Source organism: Myotis daubentonii, chromosome Y (genome assembly GCF_963259705.1).
Source record: "Myotis daubentonii chromosome Y, mMyoDau2.1, whole genome shotgun sequence".
NCBI lineage: Eukaryota > Metazoa > Chordata > Mammalia > Chiroptera > Vespertilionidae > Myotis > Myotis daubentonii.
Genome location: NC_081862.1, coordinates 1,416,095 through 1,441,553, shown reverse-complemented (window position 1 = coordinate 1,441,553; position 25,459 = coordinate 1,416,095). Strand labels below are relative to the sequence as shown.

At 42.6% G+C, this 25,459-nt stretch overlaps 1 pseudogene; it reads right to left on the bottom strand.

Moving 5' to 3' along the window:
* Window positions 1-25,459, bottom strand: part of LOC132225598 (histone-lysine N-methyltransferase PRDM7-like) — a 542,611-nt pseudogene that overhangs the window by 266,745 nt on the left and 250,407 nt on the right.

Genomic DNA, 25,459 nt, shown 5'->3' with positions numbered 1-25,459 from the left:
ACTGGCATGGAGTCAGAGAGAGGAAGGAGACAGTGCTGGGAGGAAGAAGGAAGGGCTCCTCCGGCTGTGTTGTCTCCTTTAGTTCTGGTATTTTCTTCCTCTCTCCTTCCTGCCCCTGTGCCTGTACTTTTGTTGGCAATATGACAGGCCTCTTCCCAGGATGAGAACTTGAAAGTCAGCCATTCCTAGCCTTGAAGGTTGTGCCGGCCCCTCCACTAACAGAGGGTCTTAGCAGCCTTGGTGGCTGCCTGTGCTCAGCTCCTCAGCTACATGGGACTGAATCTCGTGTTGCTAGGGTTGGGAGTCACAGCAAAGGTTCTCTTGCTTCTCTTCCCTCCCCCATTGCTGCTTCTTGGTGATAGGACACGGTAAATATTTATTACTTTCAGAGAAGTCAGATATTTCATAGAGAAATTCTGTCTGAGGTTGGATGTCTTCGCTTGGGGACGGTGAAGGGCCTCTTCCGGGACAGGGCCTCCTCCTGCGGAGGAGGAGGTTCCTCAGATTCCAGGTTTCTGCTCTGGGGATCTCCCTTCCCATATAGCAGGCGGGAGCCAAGAATGGGGTTGGCAGGGGCAACAGACCTCCCAGACTTGCTGCATTTGCACTGACAACAGGCTTTACCTACATATGCGCAGTGGAGCTTTGGATCGTTCATGTGCCTGCAGAGTGACTGGCTTTGCTCTGGCAGCCTGGGGAGCCTTGGGCACTAAACATGGTGACTCCTAAGGGCATTATGTGTTTCTCTCCATGGGCCTGGGGAAGTCCAGACAGGCCCCTCCTGGGGTACTTGCTTCTGTTTCTCAGGGCTGCGTTATGGGCCTGGCCACCACCCTCCTTTAATCCTAGGGTCTGTACCCTGGCCTGAGGTTTACTGGTTCCTTTTTAAGAAACTAAAGCTGGGCACCTTATTGACTTAACCCTTAAGAAATTGTATGTGGGTGAGTCAAGTGCCTGGTCTCAGCCACCTATGCTGTCTGTCTCTCTCCCAGCCTAACTGGTAGTCTTGGCCATGGAAACCTAGGCCTGCCCCTTTCCTCCTGACCCACCAGGGGTATTCACTGGCAGTGGCTGTTCGGCAGTGGGACACGGCCTTCAATTGCTTGTTAGTAAATGTATGTGACATTGTTTCCACCTACGAAGCTGATCTCTGAGGGCTGGAGTGGGCTCTGATGGTGTCTCCGTTAGGCCGAGCCCTGCCCCTGTGCGTGTGTTCTCTGCCACAAAGAAGTGTTCCCAGTAGTGGTGTCCAGCTGGCCCCCCTATCTCTTGGCCAGAGCACACCTAGGGCCTGCTAAACCTATCCAGGTTTACCCCTATGGCCCCAGTGCTGAGAAGGTTGGGGGCCCAATGTAAGTTATCCGTTCCCTGCCCCTCAACCCTCAGCCCCAATGTCTCAGCCACTACCCTCCTTTTGAGGCCAAGTGTGGAAGGCCTGTTAGCTGTTTTCCTCTTTGATTCTTAGTGGCCTGTATAGGCAGAATCCTTTCTTCAGGACCCCCGCAGTGAGAAGCCAGGAGCCCTGACTTTGAGCTGAGCCAGGAAGGAGCAAAGAAATGGTCAAGGCCGGCCCTTGCCCCTCAGCCCTGTACAATTAAAGGTATGAGCCTAGATTGACCTCTGCAGAACTGGGGGAGGGCTGGGACCAGTCATCTGTCTCCAGGAGGCAGAGTCCCTCCCTACCTCCAGCCTACCTTGATTGGAAACACTGAGTTATACTTTAAAACATATTCAAGATATTTCCAATGATTTTTTTCTGTGCTTAACAACAACAACAACAACAAACCTTATCAAAAACTACAATAGAAAAAAACTTCTTTAATCTATGATAACCTACAGCTAATATCACATTTAATGATAATAGACTGGTTGTTTTCTCCCTTAAATCAGGAACATGCCTAGCATGTTTACTATCCTTAGTTCTAATTAACATTATACTAGAAGCTCTGATAAGACAATGAGGAAAGAAATAAAATGCTTCCAGAGTGACAAGGAAGAAGTAAAACCTCCTTACTTACAAATGACATAATTAATAGAAAATCCACTGGCATGTACAAAGAAGCTACTTGAGTAAGCACATTTAACAACATTGCTGGATACAAAGTCAATATTAAAATAAATGTATTTCTTTATATTAGCAACAGATAATTGAAAAATAAAATAAATACAATTTATAATAGCAACAAAAATAGGAAATCACAAGAAAAATATTGGAAGAGATAAGAGAATCTCTACTTTGTAAACTATAAAATACTGTTGAGAGAAATTAAAGAAGACCTACATAAATGGAGAGAGAGAGATGTGCTTATGGATGAGAACAATTAACATTTGAAAATATTTAATCTCCCCCAAATAACAATTAGATTCAAAATTATTCTATTTAAAATCTAATAGCTGCCTTTAAAAAATACAGTTATTCTAAAAATTCATGAAGAAATTCAAATGACCTAGTTTAGCTACAAAAAAACCCCAAAAAAAACAAAAACAAAACAAAACAAAACAACCTTAAAATTAAAAACAAACAAACACATATTTGGAGTACAAACTGCCTGATTGCAAGCTTTATTATAAAGCTATAGTAGTGAATAGAGTAGAGGCAAACAATTAGCACATTTAAACAACTGAATGTCCAGAAATAGTCCAACACACATAAAAATTGATTTCTGCAAAAGGTGCAAAGGCAATGCAGAGGAAAAATTATACTGGAGCATTTGGACATCCATATGCAAAAATGTAAACTTGGATTCATAAGTCACAATATATACAAGAATTAACTCAAAATATTATGAACCCAAATATAAAACTAAAACTGTACAATTTCTAGAAGTAAACATAAGAGAATATTCTTGTGATCCTGGTTTACATAGAGATTTTTTAGTTATGACACCAAAAATATTATTCATGAAATAACAAATTATTCAATTAGACCTCACCAAATTAAAAATTGCTACCTGAAAGACACTGTTAAGACTATAAAAGATAAGCCACATATTGGGAAGAAATATCTGTAAAACACATGTCTGAAGGACTTCTATTCTGAATCTATAAACTAAATGCTAAACTTAATAACAAATAATAATAATGCAATAACAATACTGTGAAAAGATTTTACCAGTCATTTCATTACAAAAGATTGACAGATTGCAAATACATATATAGGAATAAGCTCAATATTATTAGTCATTAGGGAAATTCAAAATTAATTCATAATATGATACTACTACAGAACTACTAGAATCGTTAATAGGTAAGACTAAATATATATATATTGTCAGGCATGTATGGTGGAACTGGAATTCTTGTATATCCTATCTAATAAAAGAGAAACATGGTAATTAGTGTACATCCGCTACCCTTCCCATTGGCTAATCGGCGAGATATGCAAATTAACTGCCAGCCAAGATGGCGGTCGGCAGCCAGGCAGCTTGAAGCTAACATGAGGCTTGCTTGCTTCAGTGACGGAGGAAACCAACGTTCCCCGCCTGTCTTGCCAGCCTGTGAGCCTGTAGTTTGAAACATTGTTACAAATATAGAAGCTGAACAAAACCCCAGAAACCTGCTTTCAGCCAGGTGGGATCTCAGAGGTGGAGTTAATACAGTGTTTCGGTTATAGAACTCAAACAAACCAGATACCTGCTTTCAGCAGCAGAGGCCTCAGAGCTGGAGCCAGAGATAAAGTTGGCCCAGAATAAAAAAAAAAAAGAAAAAAAGTAGTAGTTGGGAGCTTCAGTCACCCGCCAGCCTGAAAACAGCCCTCAGGCCCTCACCCAGACTGGCCAGGAACCACAGTGGGGACCCCCACCCTGAAGGGTGTGTGACCAGCTGCAAACAGCCATCATGCCCTCACCCAGGCTGGCCAGGAACCCCAGTGGGGACCACCACCCCGATCCAGGACACCTTTAAGAGCAAACCAGCCGGCCCCAACCCGTGCACCAGGCCTCTATCCTATATAGTAAAAGAGTAATATGCCTCCCAGCACCGGGATCAGCGGAGCCATGAGGCCTCCCAGCACTGGGATCAGTGTAACAGGGGGCAGCGCCCAAACCCCCTGATCGTCCTGCGGCTCTGTGTTTGACAGGGGGTGGGACCACAACCTCCCTATCGGCCCTGCTCTGTTCGTGACAGGGGAAGGCGCCCCAACCCCCTGATCAGCCCTGCTCTGTGTGTGACAGGCTGAGGCGCCCCAATCCCCTGATCGGCCCTGTTCTGTGGGTGATAGAGGGCGGCGCCCCAAAATCCTGATCTGCCCTGCTCTGTGCGTGACAGGGGGGAGCTCCCCAACCTCCTGATTGGCCCTGCTCTGTGCATGACAGGGTACGGAACCCCAACCTCCTGATGGGCCCTGCTCTGTGTGTGACAGGGTGCAGCGCCCCAATCTCCCCATCAACCCTGCCTTGAGTGTGACAGGGGGCGGTGCCCCAACCCCCCCAATCAGCCCTACCCTGAGCGTGACTGAGGGTGGCATCGCAACCTCCCAATCCGCCCTGCTCTGTGCATGACAGGGGGCAGCGCCCCAACTCCCCAATTGGCCCTGCTATGAGCCCGACCAGGGGCTGCACCTAGGGATGGGCCTGCCCTCTGCCACCCGGGAGCAGGCCTAAGCAAGCAGGTCGTTATCTCCCAAGGGGTCCCAGACTGTGAGAGGGCACAGGCTAAGATGAGGGACTCCCCTCCTCCCCCCCGAGTGCACAAATTTTTGTGCACTGTGCCTCTTGTAGTAGTATAACTGTAAAATAGTGCAACCACTGTATAAAATTTTTTGTAGTATCTTAAAAAATTATGTACTTATCTAACATGTGATCCAGACAGTCCACTTATAAGTATTACCCAAAGGAAATGAAGGTATATGTCCATACAAAAACTTGAATGTGAATGTTTATAACAGCTTTATTTGTAATATCTGGAAAAAAATTCAAATGTCCTTTATCAAGTTAATGAATAAACAAAACGGGGTAAATCTATGGAATACATTACTCCTAACTACAAAGTAATGGACTATTGATACACACCACAATGCAGACAAATCTATCTACACTAATAAAAGAGAAAGGTGCAAATTAACCATCACTCCATCACTATGCTACACCCACAAGCCATGCCCACCAGCCAATCAGAGTGACTATGCAAATTAACCGAACTAATATGGTGGCGGCCATGGACCTGGCGTGAACAGGAGGCTTGGGTTGCCCCTGGCAATGGAGGAAGCCAAGCTTCCCGAATGCCCTGGCTTCCATTCAAAGAAACAAAGTTTCAATTATAGAAGATAAATAAATCCCAGATGCGTGCTTCCAGCCCACCCTGGGAAAAAAAGGGAAAAAAAAAAGGAGAGGCTGGGAGCTTGGGTCACTGGGGGGCGTGCCCAGCCTTAAAACGGCCCTCAGCCCCTCATTCAGGCTGGCCAGGCACCCCAGAAGGACACCCCCCCATCCTGAAGGGGCTGTGGGCAGCCTGAAAACAGCCTGCATCCCCTCACCCAGGCAGGCAACACCCCTATGGGTGAGGGTCCCTATTGGGGTGCTTGGCAAGCCTCCAAACAGCCACCAGCCCCCAGGCTGGTCAGGTACTTCAGTGGGACCCCTACCCTGATCCGAGACACCCTTCAGGGAAAACCAGCCAGTCCCCACCCATGCACCAGGCCTCTATCCTATATAATAAAAGGGTAAAATACAAATTGACCCTAACAGCCGAATGACTGGGAATGACTGGCCACTATGACACACACTGACCACCAGGGGCAGGTGCCCAATGCAGTAGCTTCCCCGCGGTGGTCAGTGCGCTCCCACAGAGGGAGCTCTGGTCATCCACAAGCCATGCTGCCGGCTGCCAGTACAGCCTCTCCTGCCTCCTCAGCAGCACTAAGGTTGTCTGACTGCAGCTTTGGCCTGCTTCCCGCTGGAAAGTGGACATCCCTTGAGGACTCCCGGGCTGCCAGAGGGATGTCTGACTGCCAGCTTAGGCCCGATCCCCAGGGAGCGGGCCTAAGTCAGCAGGTGGACATCCCCCGAGGGGTACCAGACTGTGAGAGGGCACAGGCTGGGCTGAGGGACCCCGCCTGCCCCTCTAGTCCGATCTAAATAATAGACAAACATGGTAATTAACCATACCTCTGACACGCTTCCCATTGGCTAATCAGGGAGATATGCAAATTAACTTCCAACCAAGATGGTGGCCAGCAGCCAGGCAGCTGAAGCGAACAGGAGGCTTGCTTGCTCCAGTGATGGAGAAAGCCAAGGTTCCCCGCTTGCCGCTGTCAGCCTCTGAGATGCACCCTAAGAAACACTGTTGCAATTATAGAAGCTAAACAAACTCCAGAAACTTGCTTTCAGCCAGCCGGGTCTCAGAGCTGGAGCTGCAACAGTGTTTCAATTATAGAAGCCAAAGAAACCCAGATACCAACTTTCAGCAGCCAAGGTCTCAGAGCTAAAGCTGGCTCTCAGCTCCAGTGACAGCCATAGAAGGTAAATAAATCCCAGAATAATAAAAAGAAAAAGAAAAAAAGGAGAGGTTGGGAGCTTCAGTCACCTGCCAGCCTGAAAATGGCCCTCAGCCCCTCACCCAGGCTGGCCAGGCACCCAAGTGGGACCCCCACCCTGATCCAGGACATCCTTCAGGACAAACCAGCCTGCCCCCATCCATGCACCAGGCTTCTATCCTATATAGTAAAAGGGTAATATGCAAACTGACCCTAACAGCAGAAAGACTGGGAATGACTGGTCACTATAGCACACACTGACCACCAGGGGGCAGACGCTCAATGCAGGATCTGCCCTCTGGTGGTCAGTGCGCTCTTACATGGGAGGAGCTCTGCTCAGCCACAAGGCAGGCCGATGGCTGCCAGTACAGCAGTGGTAGTGGGAGCCTCTCCTGCCTCCTCAGCAGCACTATGGATGTCCGATTGCAGCTTAGGTTGGCTCCCTGCTGGTAAGTGGACATCCCCCAAGGGCTGCTGGGCTGCCAGATGGATGTCTGACTGCCAGCTTGGGCCCGATCCTCCAGGCAGTGGGCCTAGGCCAGCAGGTGGACATCCTTCGAGGGGTCCCAGACTGCAAGAGGGCATCGGCTGGGCTGAGGGACCTCCCAAGTGCACAAATTTTTGTGCACCGGGCCTCTAGTCCTATCTAATAAAAGAGAAACATGGTAATTGGCGTACGACCGATACCCTTTTCATTGGCTAATCAGGGCGATATGCAAATTAACTGCCAGCCAAGATGGCGGCCGGCAGCCAGGCAGCTTGAAACTAACATGAGGCTTGCTTGCCTCAGTGACGGAGGAAACCAACGTTCCCCGCCTGCAGCTGCAGGCCTCTGAGCTGGCAGTTTAAGAAACATTGTAACAAATACGCCCAACTTCAGCCAGCAGATTCGCAACATTGTAAGCAAAGGCCAGAAACCTACTTTCAGCCAGAGGCCGAAGAGCTGGAGCCAGGCCTCAAGCTAAAGCCGACCAGAATAAAAAAAAAAAAAAAAAAAAAGGAAAAAAGAAGCGGTTGGGAGCTTCAGTCACCCCCAGCCTGAAAACAGCCCTCAGCCCCTCACCCAGACTGGCCAGGCACCCCAGTGGGGACCCCCACCCTGATTCAGGACACCCTTCAGGGCAAACCAGCCGGCCCCACCCGTGCACCAGGCCTCTACCCTATATAGTAAAAGGGTAATATGCCTCCCAGCACTGGGATCAGCGGAGCCACGAGGCCTCCTGGCACCGGGATCAGCGTGACAGGGGGCAGCACCCAAACTCCCTGATCACCCTGCGGCTCTGTGTTTGACAGGGGGCGGGGACACAACCTCCCTATCGGCCCTGCTCTGTTCCTGACAGGGGAAGGCACCCCAACCCCCTGATTGGCCCTGCTCTGTGCGTGACAGAGGGCAGCGCCCCAACCTCCTGATTGGCCCTGCTCTGTGCGTGACAGGGGGTGGTGCCTCAACCTCCCCATCAACCCTGCCTTGAGTGTGACAGGGGGTAGCACCCAAACCCCCTGATCGCCCTGCGGCTCTGTGTGTGACAGGGGGCGGGGCCACAACCTCCCTATCCACCCTGCTCTGTGCCTGATAGGGGGGAGCTCCCCCCGCCCCACGGGCCCTGCTCTGTGTGTGACGGGATAGAGCCATAACCTCCCCATCAGCCCTGCCCTGAGTGTGAGAGTGGCGGCACCCCAACCCCCTGATCCGCCCTGCTCTGTGGGTGATAGAGGGCAGCACCCCAACCCCCTGATGGGCCCTGCTCTGTGCGTGACAGGGTACAGAGCCCCTACCCCCCTGATGGGCCCTGCTCTGTGTGTGACAGGGGGCAGCGCCCCAACCCCCGCATTGGCCCTGCTCTGTGTGTGACAGGGGGTTGCTCCACAACCTCCCCATCGACCCTGCCTTGAGTGTGACAGGGGACGGCGCCCCAACTCCCCAATCGGCCCTGCTCTGAGCCCGACCAGGGGCTGCACCTAGGGATTGGGCCTGCCCTCTGCCACCCGGGAGCAGGCCTAAGCCAGCAGGTCGTTATCTCCCGAGGGGTCCCAGACTGCTAGAGGGCACAGGCCAGGCTGAGGGACCCCCCCTCCCCCCCGAGTGCACAAATTTTTGTGCACCGGGCCTCTAGTCCTATCTAATAAAAGAGAAACATGGTAATTGGCGTACGACTGCTACCCTTCCCATTGGCTAATCAGCGAGACATACAAATTAACTGCCAGCCAAGATGGCGGTCGGCAGCCAGGCAGCTTGAAACTGAACATGAGGCTTGCTTGCTTCAGTGACGGAGGACTCCAGCGTTCCCGCCTGCCTTGCCGGCCTCTGAGCTTGCAGTTTAAGAAACATTGTAACAAATATAGAAGCTAAACAAAACCCTAGAAACCTGCTTTCAGCGAGCCCGGGATCTCAGAGCTGGAGTTGATACAGAGTTTCGATTATAGAACCCAAACAAACCAGATGCCTTCTTTCAGCAGATGATGCCTCAGAGATGGAGCCAAGCCTCAGAGCTAAAGCTGGCCCAGAATAAAAAAAAAAGAAAAGAAAAAAGGAGCAGTTGGGAGTTCAGTCACCCCCAGCCTGAAAATAGCCCTCAGCCCCTCACCCAGGCTGGCCAGGCACCCCAGTGGGGACCCCCACCCTGAAGGGTGTGTGACCAGCTGCAAACAGCCATCATCCCCTCACCCAGGCTGTCCGGGCACCCCAGTGGGGACCCCCACCCTGATCCCAGACACCCTTCAGGGCAAACCAGCCAGCCCCCACCCATGCACCAGGCCTCTATTCTATATAGTAAAAGGGTAATATGCCTCCCAGCACCGGGATAAGCGGAGCCATGAGGCCTCCCGGCACCGGGGTCAGCGTGACAGGGGGCAGCGCCCAAACCCCCTGATTGCCCTGCAGCTCTGTGTTTGACAGGGGGCGGGGCCACAACCTCCCTATCGGCCCTGCTCTGTTCGTGACAGGGGAAGGCGCCCCGACCCCCGATCGGCCCTGCTCTGTGCTTGATAGGGGGGAGCTCCCCAACCCGCTGATCACCCTGAGGCTCTGTGTGTGACAGGGTGTGGTGCCCCCACCCCTCCACCCCATGGGCCCTGCTCTGTGTGTGATGGGGTAGAGCCATAACCTCCCCATCGGCCCTGCCCTGAGTGTGAGAGTGGCGGCACCCCAACCCCCTGATCGGCTCTGCTCTGTGGGTGATAGAGGGAGGCGCCCCAACCCCCCCTCCCCCCACGGGCCCTGCTCTGTGTGTGATGGGGTAGAGCCATAACCTCCCCTTCGGTCCTGCCCTGAGTGACGGTGGCGGCACTCCAACCCCCTGATCCGCCCTGCTCTGTGTGTGACAGGGGGCGGTGTGCCAACTCCTCTATCGGCCCTACTCTGTGAGTGACAGGGGGGAGCTACTCAACCTCCTGATGGGCCCTGCTCTGTGCGTGACAGGGGGGGAGCTCCCCAACTCCCTGATCAGCCCTGCTCTTTGTGTGATGGGGGGAGCTCCCCAACCCCCAGATTGGCCCTGCCCTGTGCGTGACAGGGGGTGGCGCCGCAACCTCCCCATCGACCCTGCCTTGAGTGTGACAGGGGGCGGTGCCCCAACCTCCCAATCGGCCCTACCCTGAGCGTGACTGAGGGTGGCATCGCAACCTCCCAATCCGCCCTGCTCTGTTCATGACAGGGGGCGGCGCCCCAACTCCCCAATCAGCCCTGCTCTGAGCCTGACCAGGGGCTGCACCTAGGGATTGAGCCTGCCCACTGCCACCCGGGAGCAGGCCTAAGCCAGCAGGTCGTTATCTCCCGAGGGGTCCCAGACTGTGAGAGGGCACAGGCCGGGCTGAGGGATCCCCCCTCCCCCCTCGAGTGCACAAATTTTTGTGCACCGGGCCTCTAGTCTATATATAAAAGCCTAAGCAGCTGGCCACCAGCTGACTGGCTGGTGGCTATGACAAGCACTGACCACCAGGGGGCAGACGCTCAAAGCAGGAGCAGAAACCACAGGCATGGAAACATGGAAAGGACTGATGAATCTCAGAGGGAATGGAGGAGGAGGGAGGACGGGAAGAGATTAACCCAAAATCTTATATGCATACTAGAGGACCCCATGCACTGGCGTGGTCCCTCGGCCTGGCCTGTGCCCTATCACACTCTGGACCCCCCGGGGGATGTCGGACTGCCAGTTTTGCCCAATCCCTGCAGGCCAGGCTGAGGGACCCCACAAGTGCACAAATCCATAGCTTTGAAACTAATTACTTTTTAAGATATCTACTTGAAATACCCATACTCATTTGGAAAAAGTTACAAAAACTAAAAGTATGTCTTTTTCAGGCCCCATACTTGCATCTCCACTCTCTGACCAGTCAGCTTATTAACAAGCCCTCCTTCCTTTTGTATGACAGTCTCTAACCCTTGCAATGAATAAGCTCTTCCCTAAGTATTTCTTTGCCAGTAAGCTTTATTATTAAATTCTGGGACAACAAACCAAACCCAGGTTGCTAGCAATTTTCTATTAAATTTAAAAGGAATCTGTTGCCCTAACCAGTTTGGCTCAGTGGATAGAGCATCGGCCTGTGGACTCAAGGGTCCCGGGTTCGATTCCAGTCAAGGGCATGTACCTTGGTTGTGGGCACATCCCCAGTGGGGAGTGTGCAGGAGGCAGCTGATCAATGTTTCTCTCTCATCCATGTTTCTAACTCTCTATCCCTCTCCCTTCCTCTCTGTAAAAACTCAAAAAAATATATTAAAAAAATAAATAAATAAATCTGTTTAAATTTATCACATAACATAATGTTAGTAAATAAAAGGATCTAATATATTAGGTTTCAGATTACAATGTAAAATATGGAATTGGGTAACTAAAGTTTTGCTTTGAGATTTAAATTTGGAGTGTATAAGAATTTATTTGATTTCATGTGTAAGCAGTATGAACTGTTTAAGCAAACTTTAACTTTATTGTGCTTAATTCATTTTATTAGATTTAAGAGATGTTTAATCATTACAAAAGTTCTCTTACTATGTCATACATAAAATGGAACTGTTTCAAAGAAAATTGAATATATTAAAGTTGAAATATAGTTTAAACTATTTAAGGAAATATAAGTTATAAATTGAAAATTACTTAAAGAAGTTTAATCTACTTAACTTGAAGTAAGCAAACATGAATAAAACAGAAATATAAGTGATTTTCTTCATTAGATTTATAAATATAATAACATTCTTTATAAACTGTATTTAAATTATTAAAGCATACTACATTATAGATCTTTATTAATTAATAACTATTAATTTAAAACTTGAATCCTAATCTTTGCAGAAAGGTAACCTAAGATTCAAAAATTTCACAATACCATTGGCCACTGACTATGTGAACAAGTATTAATCTACAAAAGGGAATATATACATATGAGACAGCAAAGCATTTATATTTAAAGTTCTTTTTTAAAAAAATATATATTTTATTAATTTCAGAGAGGAAGGGAGAGAGAGATAGAAACATCAATGATGAGAGAGAATCATTGATAGGCTGCCTCCCGCATGCTCCCTACTGGGGGTCAAATGTGCAATCTGGGCATGTGCCCTGACTGGAAATTGAATCATGACCTCATGGTTCATAAGTTGATGTTCAACCACTGAGCCATGCCAGCTGGGCCATATTTAAGCTTCTTGAGCCTGAATTTATCATGTTTGCAACATGCCCTTTATTATGACTCTAATAATGCACAAAAATAAATTATAGAGTCTTCCATGGTTAGTGTTTTGCTATGCAAGGCCAGGGATTTATGTGTTTAATAAATGAATGTGGTATGAACTTTTTGCTGGGTAAGAAAATAAATAAATCTCTTACCACTTGGGACAGCATAGATGGGCCTGGAAAATATTATGTTAAGTGAAATAAGCCAAACTGAGAAAGACAAATACCACATGATCTCACTTATTGTGGAATCTAATGAACAAAATGAATTAACCAACAAAATAAGACCCAAAGCAGGAATAAATGGAACAGACTAACATACCTCCATGTGGGGTGGGGGATGAGAAGAGATACATCAAAGAACTGATATACTTACGTGCACAGCCCATGGACATAGGCAATAGGGTAGTGAAGACCTGGGGAGGGAGGTGGGGCTGGTAGGAGGGGGAGAAAGGGAAAGAAAATGGGAGATATCTGCAATACTAGCAACATAAAAATATATTTTAAAAAAGAAAATGAATGAAGAAAGATTTACAGAAGGAAGGAGTACCCTTGAACTAGGTGTCCTAATAAAAAGAAAACTTTATTTATGATTTTATTTGTGATTAAGGAGTTACTATGTTTTTCCTAAAGAGGCAGGTTTGAATTGTTCATTTTAGAGATTTGATGACAGCAGAATCAAAAGTTCCTATTGCTGAGGAGGCATTAAGAAAAACGTATCTCTTAAATTCTCAGGAGGTTAAGAAACTCTGGGACAAAGTCATCAGAAGAAAAGTTATATGCACAGTACATAAAGCCAATCAAAGAAATGACCAATGTCTTTTTTGAGAGATAGTTTCTAAGAATTTAAAATATGTCAATTATTTGGAGTGGTGGGGAGAGAGTTTAAACAATGGCAGAGACCACAAAGCCTCATATGTATTTTATTGTGTTATTTTTTTATTGATTGATTTTCCTAGAAGGTGGTGACAATTAGGTTAGAAGCAATAATGGGGAGCATCGTTTGAGGCAGGGTGAGGGTTTGACAAGAAAAAGGTGTTTTAGGGAAGAAATAGTTTTTAGTCATGAGAGAAGGAATAGGAATTTGTTTTTTATTAGTGGATGATTAACTCACTGAAAGTGTAGTATAAATTATTGTAAGCAGAGAATATTGGGAGGTAGTGGATGAACAAAGGTCATGATTGAAATACAGGATAGTTGGAAATATTTGGCCTAGGAATTAAGTTTTGAGCACTGCTTTATTAAAACATGAATAAGAGGCCTGGATATCTGGTTTAAGAGTTTTATTGAGATCATCTGAGTTTTATATTTCTGAGTAACAAATCACAACTAACGTAGTGGCTTAAAACGGCACCTATTAATTAGCTCACATTTCTGTAGGTCAGAAGTCCTGGTGGGCTTGATTGTTCTCTGCTGAAGATCTCATAATACCGGATTCAGAATTTCAACCAGCCTGAAATCTTATCTGGAGTATCTGGGGGAAATTTGCTTCCAAGCTCATTCAAGTTGTTGGTAGAATCCAGTTCCTGGGGTTTTATTCCTGAGTGCCCCCTTTCATTACTGGCTCTCAGTCAGGGGGTGCTCTCCTCTTCTAAAGGCCATGGCTCAGTCCTTTTCATGGTGCCCCTTCCATCAAAAAAACAAGAAAAATACATTAGAGCATCCCCATGCTTAGAATCTGTTTGACTTGTCCTTCTCCATCACCAGATGGAGACACTTCTCTGCTGTTAAGAGCTCACATGACCAAATGAAGCCTACCAGGTATTCTTAAGGCCAACTGAGCCACAATTTAATGTAACATAAATTACCAGCGTGATATTTCACCACATTCTCAGTTTCTAGGGTTTAGGGTGTGATATTTTTGGAACATAGTTTACAAATTTTGCCCACTATAAGGTCTTTGAGGAAAGTCGGAATTGGACCTGAAGGCTAAATTAGTGCAGCTCATCTACACCAACAGTCTTAACCTGGAGTACACTTTTGAATCAATCATTTACTCAGGCTTGGGATCTTCCCCAGAACAATCCAGTTAGAATTCCCGAGTATGGGGACTAGGGATCAGAAGAACAAAGCTTCCCAGTTACCTTAACCTGATGGTGGCCTCAGCAGTTCCAGAGTAACTTAGTACAATATATGTGGTAAAAACAACAGAAACAATTTGAGCTAACTAACAGCAGATAGTCTCAATCTCAGTTGACTCTAATTAATGTTTTCTCAGTGTCTCTCTAATTTCAAAGATTCTGAGAGTTCTAATTAAGTTGAATATTTGTGTGCACATTATGGCCCACATTTTCACAATGTACATATGCACATAGGAATCAGTCTACAGATGGACATGTAGGTCTTGCCAAATTTGGAAAATCACTTAACAACATTCAAAATCTGATGAAGCATTAAATCATTTCCAAAGGTGGCTTATGCAATAGAAATGGCAGATTTCTGAGTGAGACAGTGGATCCACTAAAATACCTATAAAGCACTAGGGATGTTATTTGATATTTTTGTAAAGGAGTATATAAGTCTTGATTTAACTGAAAGGTTTTCTACTTAAAATTTATTTTGGAATTGTGTTTGTCAAGTCAGAGCTTATTTTGTAATAATTCTGAATAGTTTTAAATTATTTCCTAAATTTGAGTTAAACCTATCTGATTACGCAGAGATAAAGCATTTAATATTTGAAAATGACTGATTTCTAAGGAAACATCTAAAACCATCACTAGCAATGGCCATAACTTATCAGCATGTAAACATATTGAATATATTAAGATTATTTGCATCCTTGTTCTATTTGAATTTGGAGGTATGTGCCAAATAGCCAATACATAGCTGACCTGTTTAAGTTTTGAAATATTATTCTAAGCTTCTGAAAAAATAAAATAGAATTCAGCCAGTTAAGTTTCAGAAAGCATACACTTCGCCACTTTATTCTACAAACTCCCACAGTGGTAGAGCTAGCTGTTAACAAAACTACAATGTGGAATAAAATGCCTGCAGCCACATGTAAATGAGAATTATTCATTTAGATTTGGGAGGTGACATTTGAATTAAAGGTATAAAATTTGAGGGGGCAGAGAGTATTTAAGACATCGGCAATATCATGAAGTCTTTATGAGTAATTTGAAACACTGAGACTGCATTGTTATCTTTCTTTCAGAAATCTCAAAGGGGTGTTCATTTTTTGCTCCCTTCATTATCGTATCTCTTACCTATTCTTAAAATATCTTAATTTGACTTTTATCTATCCCATAGAAGTATATTCTCTGCATCATTTTTTACTTTATTGAAATTATTGTGCAAAAGTATATAAAATATTGTTGTCAAGTTGTTTTACACAAAAACTGTATGTATTTGCATTTTTACCATAAGCATACAAGGAAATTAAATGCTCACCAGCATTTAAAAAATTATTTCATTATTTAGAGTTACTACTTGGTATCTTTTTTCATGACTTTTCTCATAACAGATTTGAAATTTCTTAACATAAAGGGAATTTAAATAAATTACAACTAATAACATACCTGGTACAATATTGAAAACTTTTCCATTGTCACTGGAAATAAAATGTATGTTAACTTTTACTACTTCTATTCACAATTTTACTGGAGTATGTAGTCAAGTGTAATAAGGCAAAAAAAAAAATCATAAAGTTACAAAAGCTAGAAATAAAACTGTATTCACAAGAGACCTAACTATTTACAAACATTATTCTGAAGAAACTCAGGATGCATAGCAGAAATAATTAGTAAATTTATCAGTCTTATGATAAAAGGTCAACATACAAAAATCAATTGTATTTATTTTATTTCTATGTAAAATGATTAGATATAAAAAAAACACACAAAATATTCACATTATCAAAAACCATAAAAAGAAAAATGTGGGTTAAACTGACCTTCTAAAATATATACCAATGTCCTAATTCTTAGAGACTATGAATGTTACCTTATTTGTAAAAGGGTTTTATAGATGTAACTGAATTAAGGATCTTAAAACAAGGAGATTATTTTGGATTATCTAAATATTACCCAAATCCAGAAGTGTTCTTAGAAGAGAAGCAAAGAGGAAATGCGAAAGTGGAATAGACTGGAGAGATGTTGCCACAAGCCAAAGAATGATAACAGCCAACAGAAACTGGAAGAGGCAAGAAATGGAATCTTTCCTAGAGTCTCCAGAGAAAGTGCAGGCCTGCAGATAGCTTAATTTAGACTTCCCACCTTCAGAGATGTGAAAGAAAATGCTCTCACATTAAGATACCAAATTTATAATAACTTCTTACAGTAGTTCTAGGAAACTAATATAATAAGAAACAATTTTAGAAAATGGATATAGCATAACATTGAAAACTATAAAATATTGCTATAGAAAATTGAAGAATAACTAAGTAAATTAAGGAAAATAACATATTGAAATATTTAAAATTGCTGTTATCATTATCCCCAAATTGATCTACAGATTTAATCAACTCTAATAAAAATCCCCAAGGGCTTTTTCTTCCTACATATTTATTTTATAATGTATATGAAAATTGATACAGAATTCTGTTTTTTTATCCTTTGGTTCACTTTAAATATATCATCTCACTGCCTTCTGCCCTCCAAGGTTTCTGCAAAATAGCAACTGATATTCTTATGAGAATCACTGTACATGATAAGTTGCTTTTCTTTTACTACTTTCAAAATTCTCTCTTTGTCTACATGTGTCAATAGTTTGATTATAATTCGTTTCAATGTGGTTCCTTGACATTTTTCTTTTATTTGAAAATCCATGTATATCCTCAATTTAAATTAATTAATTAGTTAATTATAATTATATATCTTAATTATGTAATATCCTATATAATAAAGAGGTAATATGCAAATTGACCCTCACATCCTCACGTCATCACAAGATGGCCACACCCACATTGTCACAAGATGGCTGGCAGGGGAGGGCAGTTGAGGGCAATCGGGCTGGCATGGGAGCAGTTTGGGATTGATGAGGCTGGTGGGGGGGGTGGCAATTAGAGGCAATCAGGCAGGCAGGCAGGTGAGTGGTTAGGAGCCAACAGTCCCCGATTGTGAGAGGGATCCTAGATTGGAGAGGGTGTAGTCTGGGCTAAGAGACAACCCCACAGTGCACAAATTTCGAGCACCGGGCCTCTAGTAATTATATATATTAATTTCTCAAATAATCTGCCTCTTTCTCTCTTTCTTCACTTTCTAAGACTCTTATAATATGTATATTTAGTCCAATTTATGATATCCCAAAAGGTCCTTAGATTTTGTTCACTTTTCTTTAAACTTTTTTTATTTCTCTTCTAAAAACTAAATAATTTTAAATGTCTTCAAATGCACTGATTATTTTTTTCTGCATGTTTAAACTTGTTGTTGAATACCTGTATACCTATAGTGCTTTTTTAAAAAATATATTTTACTGATTTTTTACAGAGAGGAAGGGAGAGGGATAGAGAGTTAGAAACATCAATGAGGGAGAAACATCGATCAGCTGCCTCCTGCACACTCCCCACTGAGGATGTTCCCACAACCAAGGTACATGCCTCTGACCAGAATCAAACCTGGGACCCTTCAGTCCGCAGGCCGACGCTCTATCCACTGAGCCAAATAGGTCAGGGCCCTATAGTGCTTTTTAAAGTTCAATTTTTATATTTTTCAACTCCAGAATTTTTCTTGGCTCCTTATTAATTTTTTTTCCTCTCTTTGCTGAAATTTGCATTTTATCCATATACTGTTCTCCTGATTTCCTTTAGTTCTTTTTCTATGTTTGTTGTTGTTGTTGTTGTTGTTTGTTTTAGCTATTTGAACATATTCAAGACAGAAGTTTTAAAGTCTTTGTCTGGTTAGTCCAATGTCTATATGTCCTCAGGGACAGATTCTGCAGATTGATTTTTGTCCTTTGAATGTACCATATTTTCCTGAGATTTTGTATGCCTTCATAATTGGCACTTGTGTGCCAGGTGGGTATAGAAATAAAAAGCACAAATTCTTTGTAAAGTGTACGATTTTCTAGCCACTATGCTCTACAGCTAAAACTAATACAATATAATATCGAATGTAAATTATAATTGGAAAAAATAGGCATTGAACAAAAGCCAACTTTCCCTGTTTTTTCAGACTGGTTTTGTGTGGGGAAAATACTCATTATTTGGGTATTCCTTAATCCTGGGGATCAGCCTCAGGTAAAGACTTAAGGTATTTCAGTTCTTCTCTGATCATGCATCTTGTCCAAGCCTTTGTGTGTCTTTTGATTCCCCGGGTACTCAGCTGCTTTTGAATGTTTAACTTTCCCACAGATTCTCCTCAGTGCCTTATTATCTACTGTATAACTCCATCTGGAATCACTTACCCTAGTCTGCAGCTTTCTCATGCAGTACTGCTGCTTCTCCTTGCCTGACATTCAAGTTATACAATTGCCCTCAACCTCTTGCCTGAGCTCCAAGTTAGATATCAATCCTTCAGACAGCCCCAGACAGATTGGAATATTATAAATAAGGTTGTTTTTTTTTAACATTTCCATTTAAAAGAGAGTTGGGAACTTAGCTATTGTCTCCTCTAGAACAAAACTGCACTGTACTGAGAAGAGGAGGGTGAATAAAATTGACATACATTTCCTATTTGATGAATGTGGCTTTTTCTTGAGTGGGTGTTCTCTTGACTGCTCTAGACCTTTCACTGTTTTACAGAGCTCTTATAAGGTTATTTTAGCCAGTCTCTAATTTAGTAGTTTTTATTTGTTTTTGCTTTTTAAAATATTTTGGTTTTTTTAAATGTTAACGAGGGTTTGGAGCTTTCTAACAATGTTACTGATATAATTCTTAAAATTGTATTTTTAATATTTTATGTTTAAACTAGGACTTCTTTATATGACTTATTTCTCAGCAAATGTTAAAAAGTATTTAAATGAATTAGGTTACCATCACTTATTTAGTATGTATCAGGACCTGTATCAACATTATCATTTTTAATTTCCTATTGTAAAATGAAAAAAGAATGGAGGTGCAAATAGTTAAAGCAATTTTTTCCTAGCATTAATTTTTTGTTACTAACTGTAATACTGAATTATTCTTAAATATTTCATAGGATTTTATAATAATATCATGATTCTTGAAATGAATTAAGTTCAATGCATAAGGTATTGCAATTGTTAAATAATTTTAAATTGCTGTTGTTATACTTATATGGCTTTATAATAAATAATCCAGATTTTAATATCACTTTGACACCAAATTATGCTTTTACTATACTATATTTTGAGCCAATATTTCATAGAATGTTGAGAAACTTAATCTTATTCTCTGTAATAATAAAAATTAATGTAGATTTGACAGCCATATTGATGCAAATACTGGTAAATATAGACCTCATTTTTTTATTCCCATGTCTATGGCATTATAAAAAAATACAATGAAAGAAAATTCAAAAGCACCTTTTTTTCTGGTTGGGGGGACCTGAAAAGAAGAACAAGGGTAAAAAATTCTTCAGAATATTATGTTTACTGCAGATTTATTTTCTGAAAATACTCTAGCTATGGGAAAAATATGATGATTGTCATTTTAATTTTTCATAAGCCACATATTTTTTTTTCTTTCAAGTAAGCTATATATATATTTTGTCATACAGAAAAGAATGTTAAATTGTATTGTTAAATTTTTCATGAATTTACTCCATGCTTTTTATGCTCTCTGTGACATTTAAAATGCCACAAACTTTTTAAAAAGGTAAAAAAAGACAAGTATAAATATGTTTAATATATACACTCTTCAAATGCAAATAGACTTTGCATAACTGGGCAAAATTTACTGTAGCATATTTTGAATTTTTAAAATTAGATGTTTTCTACATTCTAGACATGTAAATATTTAAATCTATAAAACACACAACCATCAAATTTTTAAATGTTGCTTTTATGTGCAATACTACACATTTGGCACTTAAAACTAAAATAAGTATGATTCAAATGAATCAAGTTCTAATTAATGTGTATAGTATCTCTACCATTTTCAATATAAAACATTTGTTAGGCGAACCAAGATGGCGGCGATATAGGCAGACGTGTCCCAGGTCGTGTCCCGGAGCAAATGGAGCGAGCAGCTGAAGCTAGTAACACTCACACCAAATTGGCGAAATTGCTCAGCTGGTGAGAGGGTTTGCAGCCGGGAAGAGCAGAACTCCCCTGGAAAGGTAAAAAAAAACCAGGGATTTGGGCAGGAAAGTTTGCCAGACCTCTGAGCCCAGAGAGTCGGAGGGAGACCGCGTGGCAGACAGCCGCGTCCCCTGGGACAGGCACAGCCCCTGACGGGGGAAAGGAGAACCGCGGGATTCCTGGCGCCGCCAGGGAAATTGAGAGCTGGGTTCTGTGGTCATGGAGGACTGAGCCTAAAGGGGGCAGCCTGAAGAGCTGACCTGACCATGCAGTCCCGGTAAGAGAAGAAGCTTACAGAAACCAAGCCTTCCCCGTTTCCGCGGTCGGCATTTGTTTGTTTGTTTTCACTGAATCCTGTTCATGGGACATTTCGGATACAGACACTCACCTGTGCTGAAGAGAGGGAGAGTGTGCTGAGGAGTGGAATCTGGGGAGAGACTGGGGAAAGAGGGGGAGCCGGGAGAGGTGGTAGTGAATTGAGTGCTGAGACACCCCTGAGCCCAGGACTGGGGCAGCCACCCTCTCTGGAGAATGAGTCTCCTCCCCCTGGCCCCCAGGCAAGGAGCACAGCCACACCCAGATTCCATCCTGTACGAGATCAAGGATTAGAATAACCTGATCAGTCCCTGGGAGTTAACAGGGTCTGGCCTATAGGGGGATTTTCAATCCCAGCAACAACATAGCGCCGGTAACTAACTATTACGCAGTCAGCTCTGGGCAGTGAACTTCCACTGGACAGAGAGGCCCTATAGCCTCAGAGGCCAACCCCAGAACACTGCCACCCAGAGGCTGACCCACAAACTGACTCTTTGCTAAACACAAAATAAGGCAGTCTGGGAAATAAATGCGGCATGCTTTAAAATAAGGACTGTGGTTTACAACACAGAGGAACAGTACATCGCAGGGAAACTCAACACTCTCCTGAATACCTGGAAGGTCTAAGGCGAGCCACACTGAAGAATAGAAGAAACGAAGGACATTCACTACTGCAATTTTTTTTCTTTTTTCACTTTTTAACTAAGAAACCAATTTTTTTCACTTTTTTTTCTGTTCTTTTTTTTTTTTCTTTTCTTCTTTTTCCATCACCTGATTTTACCCTTTTAATTACTACCTTCTTATTTTTAACCAGTATTATTACTGCTACCATTTTACCATTTTTTAAAGTGCCATTTTATTTTTTCTTTATTTTATTTTGGGATTAGTGTTCACCATTCTATTTTCATCGTTATATTATTGGTTGTTTCTAGTTTGCATTCATATCCAGGGAGCTGTTGCTGGAATTTGTTTGGATTAATGGCTGTTCTATAGGAGTATTCTCCTCATATAAAAAGTCTCTTCCCCTCTTCCACTTCATTCTCTCTTTTCCCTCTTTTTTTTTTCTTTTCTTTTCTCGCTTTTATTTTTCCCCTTCCTTTTTCCCAATTTCATTTTTGCACTCCCTTTTTTTTGGTCCCTACTTTTCTTTTCCTTTCTCTCTTTTATCTTTTTCTCTTCCTTCTTCCTTATCCCCTAATTCTCTTAATTCAGGTGGTCACCTTTAATTGGGGTTATTAATATCGTGAATATATTTGTGTATAGTGCCTGGTACGTGGTGCCTTGTTGTGTTGTATTTTGTGCCTTTAAATCAACGCAGCAGATCTAAGCAACAGCAACCTCCTGAGCACCACATCCTCTGCTGAGGAACAGCAGCTGTACGTGAAACCTCGCCCCACCAGCCAGAAGAGCCACCACAGCTGTGAACAGCACCCACCAGAGGAGCTGCTGACAACTGAAGAGCAACTGCTACCACAACTGCCCGAAGAGCAACCACAGACAAAGTATTCACTGCCACCAAGGGAGCAACCACTGAACAACTCAACGTCTAGATATGTCAGTGAGATCAAACATGGGTAGACAAAGAAACTCCCAAAGGAAAGAGAAGGAGGACTCTCCAGAAAAGCAGCTAAGTAATACAGAGGCATGCAACATGACAGATAAAGAATTCAGAATAAGGATCCTAGAGTGCATAAACCGGATGGGGGAAAAAATCGACAACCTCTGCAAGAAGCAAGAAGAAACAGATGAAAAAATCAATAACATATGGAAGAAGCTAGAAGAAACAGATGAAAAAATCGATAACATATGGAAGAAGCTAGAAGAAACAAATGAAAAACTCAACAACCTAAGTAAGACCCAAGAAGAAATGAAGAGTGATATAGCTGCAATGAAAAACTCCATTGAAAGTATCAACAGTAGACTAGGAGAAGCGGAGGACCGAATTAGTGAATTAGAAGACAAGGAAGCAAAACACACCCAAAATGTACTGCAATTGGAGAAAAAAATTAAAAGACAGGAGGAGAGCCTAAGGGAGCTTTGGGACAACATGAAATGAAACAACATACGAATAATAGGAGTACCAGAACAACAGAAGGATGAACAAGGATTAGAAAACCTACTCGAAGAAATAATATCAGAAAACTTTCCTGAGGTGGGGAAGAAAAAAGTCACACAAGCCCAGAGAGTCCCAAACAAGGTGAACCCGAAAAGACCCACACCAAGACACATCATAATCACCATGGCAAATGTTCAGGACAAAGAGAGAATCTTACAGGCTGCAAGAGAGAGACGGAAAGTTACATACAAGGGATCTCCCATTAGATTGTCAAATGACTTCTCAACAGAAACACATAAGGCAAGAAAAGAATGGACTGAAATTTACAAAGTGATGCAAAGCAAAGGACTGAATCCAAGAATACTCTATCCAGCAAGGCTATCATTCAAACTTGAAGGGGAAATAAGAAGCTTCACAGACAAAAAAAGGCTAAGGGAGTTTGACACCACCAAGCCAGCATTGCAAGGAATGCTAAAGGGACTGGTATAAAAATAAGAAATAAAAAGCTCAGAAAGAAAACAGCCACACAAAAAAAGAAATGGCTACAAACAAGTACCTTTCAATAATAACTTTAAACGTAAATGGACTAAATGCTCCAAACAAAAGACATCGAGTGGCTGAATGGATAAAAAAACATGACCCATACATCTGCTGTCTACAAGAAACCCACCTCATTAGAAGGGACTCACACAGACTGAAAGTGAAAGGATGGAAAAATATCTTTCAGGCAAATGGAAAGGAAGAGAAAGCTGGGGTAGCAATACTTATATCGGACAAAATAGACCTCAAAGTGAAGGCCTTAACAAGAGATAAGGAAGGCCACTTCATAATACTAAAGGGATCAATACAACAAGAAGATATAACCCTGGTAAACCTATATGCACCCAATGTAGGAGCACCCAAATTCATAAAAAAACTCCTGGAAGATATCAAAGGAGAGATCGACAACAATACAATCATAGTAGGGGACTTTAATACACCATTGACAGCACTGGATAAGTCCTATAGACAAACAACCAGCAAAGATACAGCAATCCTAAATGACTCACTAGATCAGATGGACTTAATAGACATCTTCAGAACACTTCACCCCAAAGCCAGGGAATATACGTTCTTCTCAGGTGCTCATGGGACATCTTCAAAAATAGACCACATATTGGGTCACAAGCAAAGTATCCCCAAATTCAAGAAGATTGAAATCATAAAAAGCATCTTCGCAGACCACGATGGCATAATACTAGAAATAAACTACAATAAAAACAACCCAAAATACTCAAACACCTGGAAGCTGAATAGCATGCTATTAAATATTGATTGGGTTACCAATGAGATCAAAGAAGAAATTAAAAACATCCTGGAAACTAATGACAATGAAAACACAACAATCCAAAACCTATGGGACACATTGAAAGCAGTCCTGAGAGGGAAGTTTATAGCTCTACAGGCCTATCTCAAAAAACAAGAAAAAATGGTAGTAAATCATCTAACTCTACAACTCAAAGAATTAGAAAGAGAGCAACAAGAAAACCCCAGAGTGAGCAGAAGGAAGGAGATAATAAAGATTAGAGCAGAAATAAATGACATAGAGACCAAAAAAACAATACAGAAAATCAATGAAACCAAGAGCTGGTTCTTTGAAAGGATAAACAAGATTGACAAACCTCTAGCCAGACTCACCAAGAAGCAGAGAGAGAGGACCCAAATAAATAAAATCAGAAACGATAGAGGCGAAATAACAACAGACCCCACAGAAATACAAATGATTGTTAAAAAATACTATGGACAGCTTTACTCCAACAAACTAGACAACCTGGAGGAAATGGACAAATTCCTAGAAAAATACAACATTCCAAAACTCAATCAGGAAGAATCTAAAAATCTCAACAGGCCAATAACTATGGAAGAAATTGAAGCAGTCATCAAAAAGCTTCCATCAAACAAAAGCCCAGGACCAGACGGCTTCACAGGGGAGTTTTACCAAACATTCAAGGAAGAACTAAAACCTACCCTCCTCAGACTACTACAAAAAATTCAAGAGGAAGGAACACTTCCAAGCTCATTCTATGAAGCCAGCATCACCCTAATACCAAAACCAGGTAAAGACAACACAATGAAAGAGAATTACAGGCCAATATCCCTCATGAACATAGATGCCAAAATCCTCAACAAAATCTTAGCAAATCGGATCCAGCAGTACATCAGAAAGATCATACACCATGACCAAGTAGGATTTATCCCAGGGATGCAAGGATGGTACAATATCCGCAAATCAATAAACGTGATACATCACATAAACAAATTGAAAGAAAAAAACACATGGTCATATCAATTGATGCAGAAAAAGCATTTGACAAAATTCAACACCCATTTTTGATAAAAACTCACAGCAAGGTGGGAGTAGAAGGATCATAACTCAACATAATAAAAGCCATATATGACAGGCCCACAGCCAACATCATACTCAACGGACAAAAACTAACACCATTTCCCCTAAGAACAGGAACAAGACAGGGATGCCCCCTCTCACCACTCCTGTTCAACATAGTACTGGAAGTGTTAGCCATTGCAATTTGGCAAGAAGAAGAAATAAAAGCATCCAAATTGGAAAAGAGGAAGTAAAACTGTCCTTATTTGCAGACGACATGATATTATACATACAAAACCCTAGAGATTCCATCAAAAAGCTACTAGACTTAATACATGAATTTGGCAATGTAGCAGGATACAAAATTAACCCCAAGAAATCTGAGGCATTTCTATACACCAATAGTGAACTTTCAGAAAGAGAGATTATAAAAACAATCCCGTTTACCA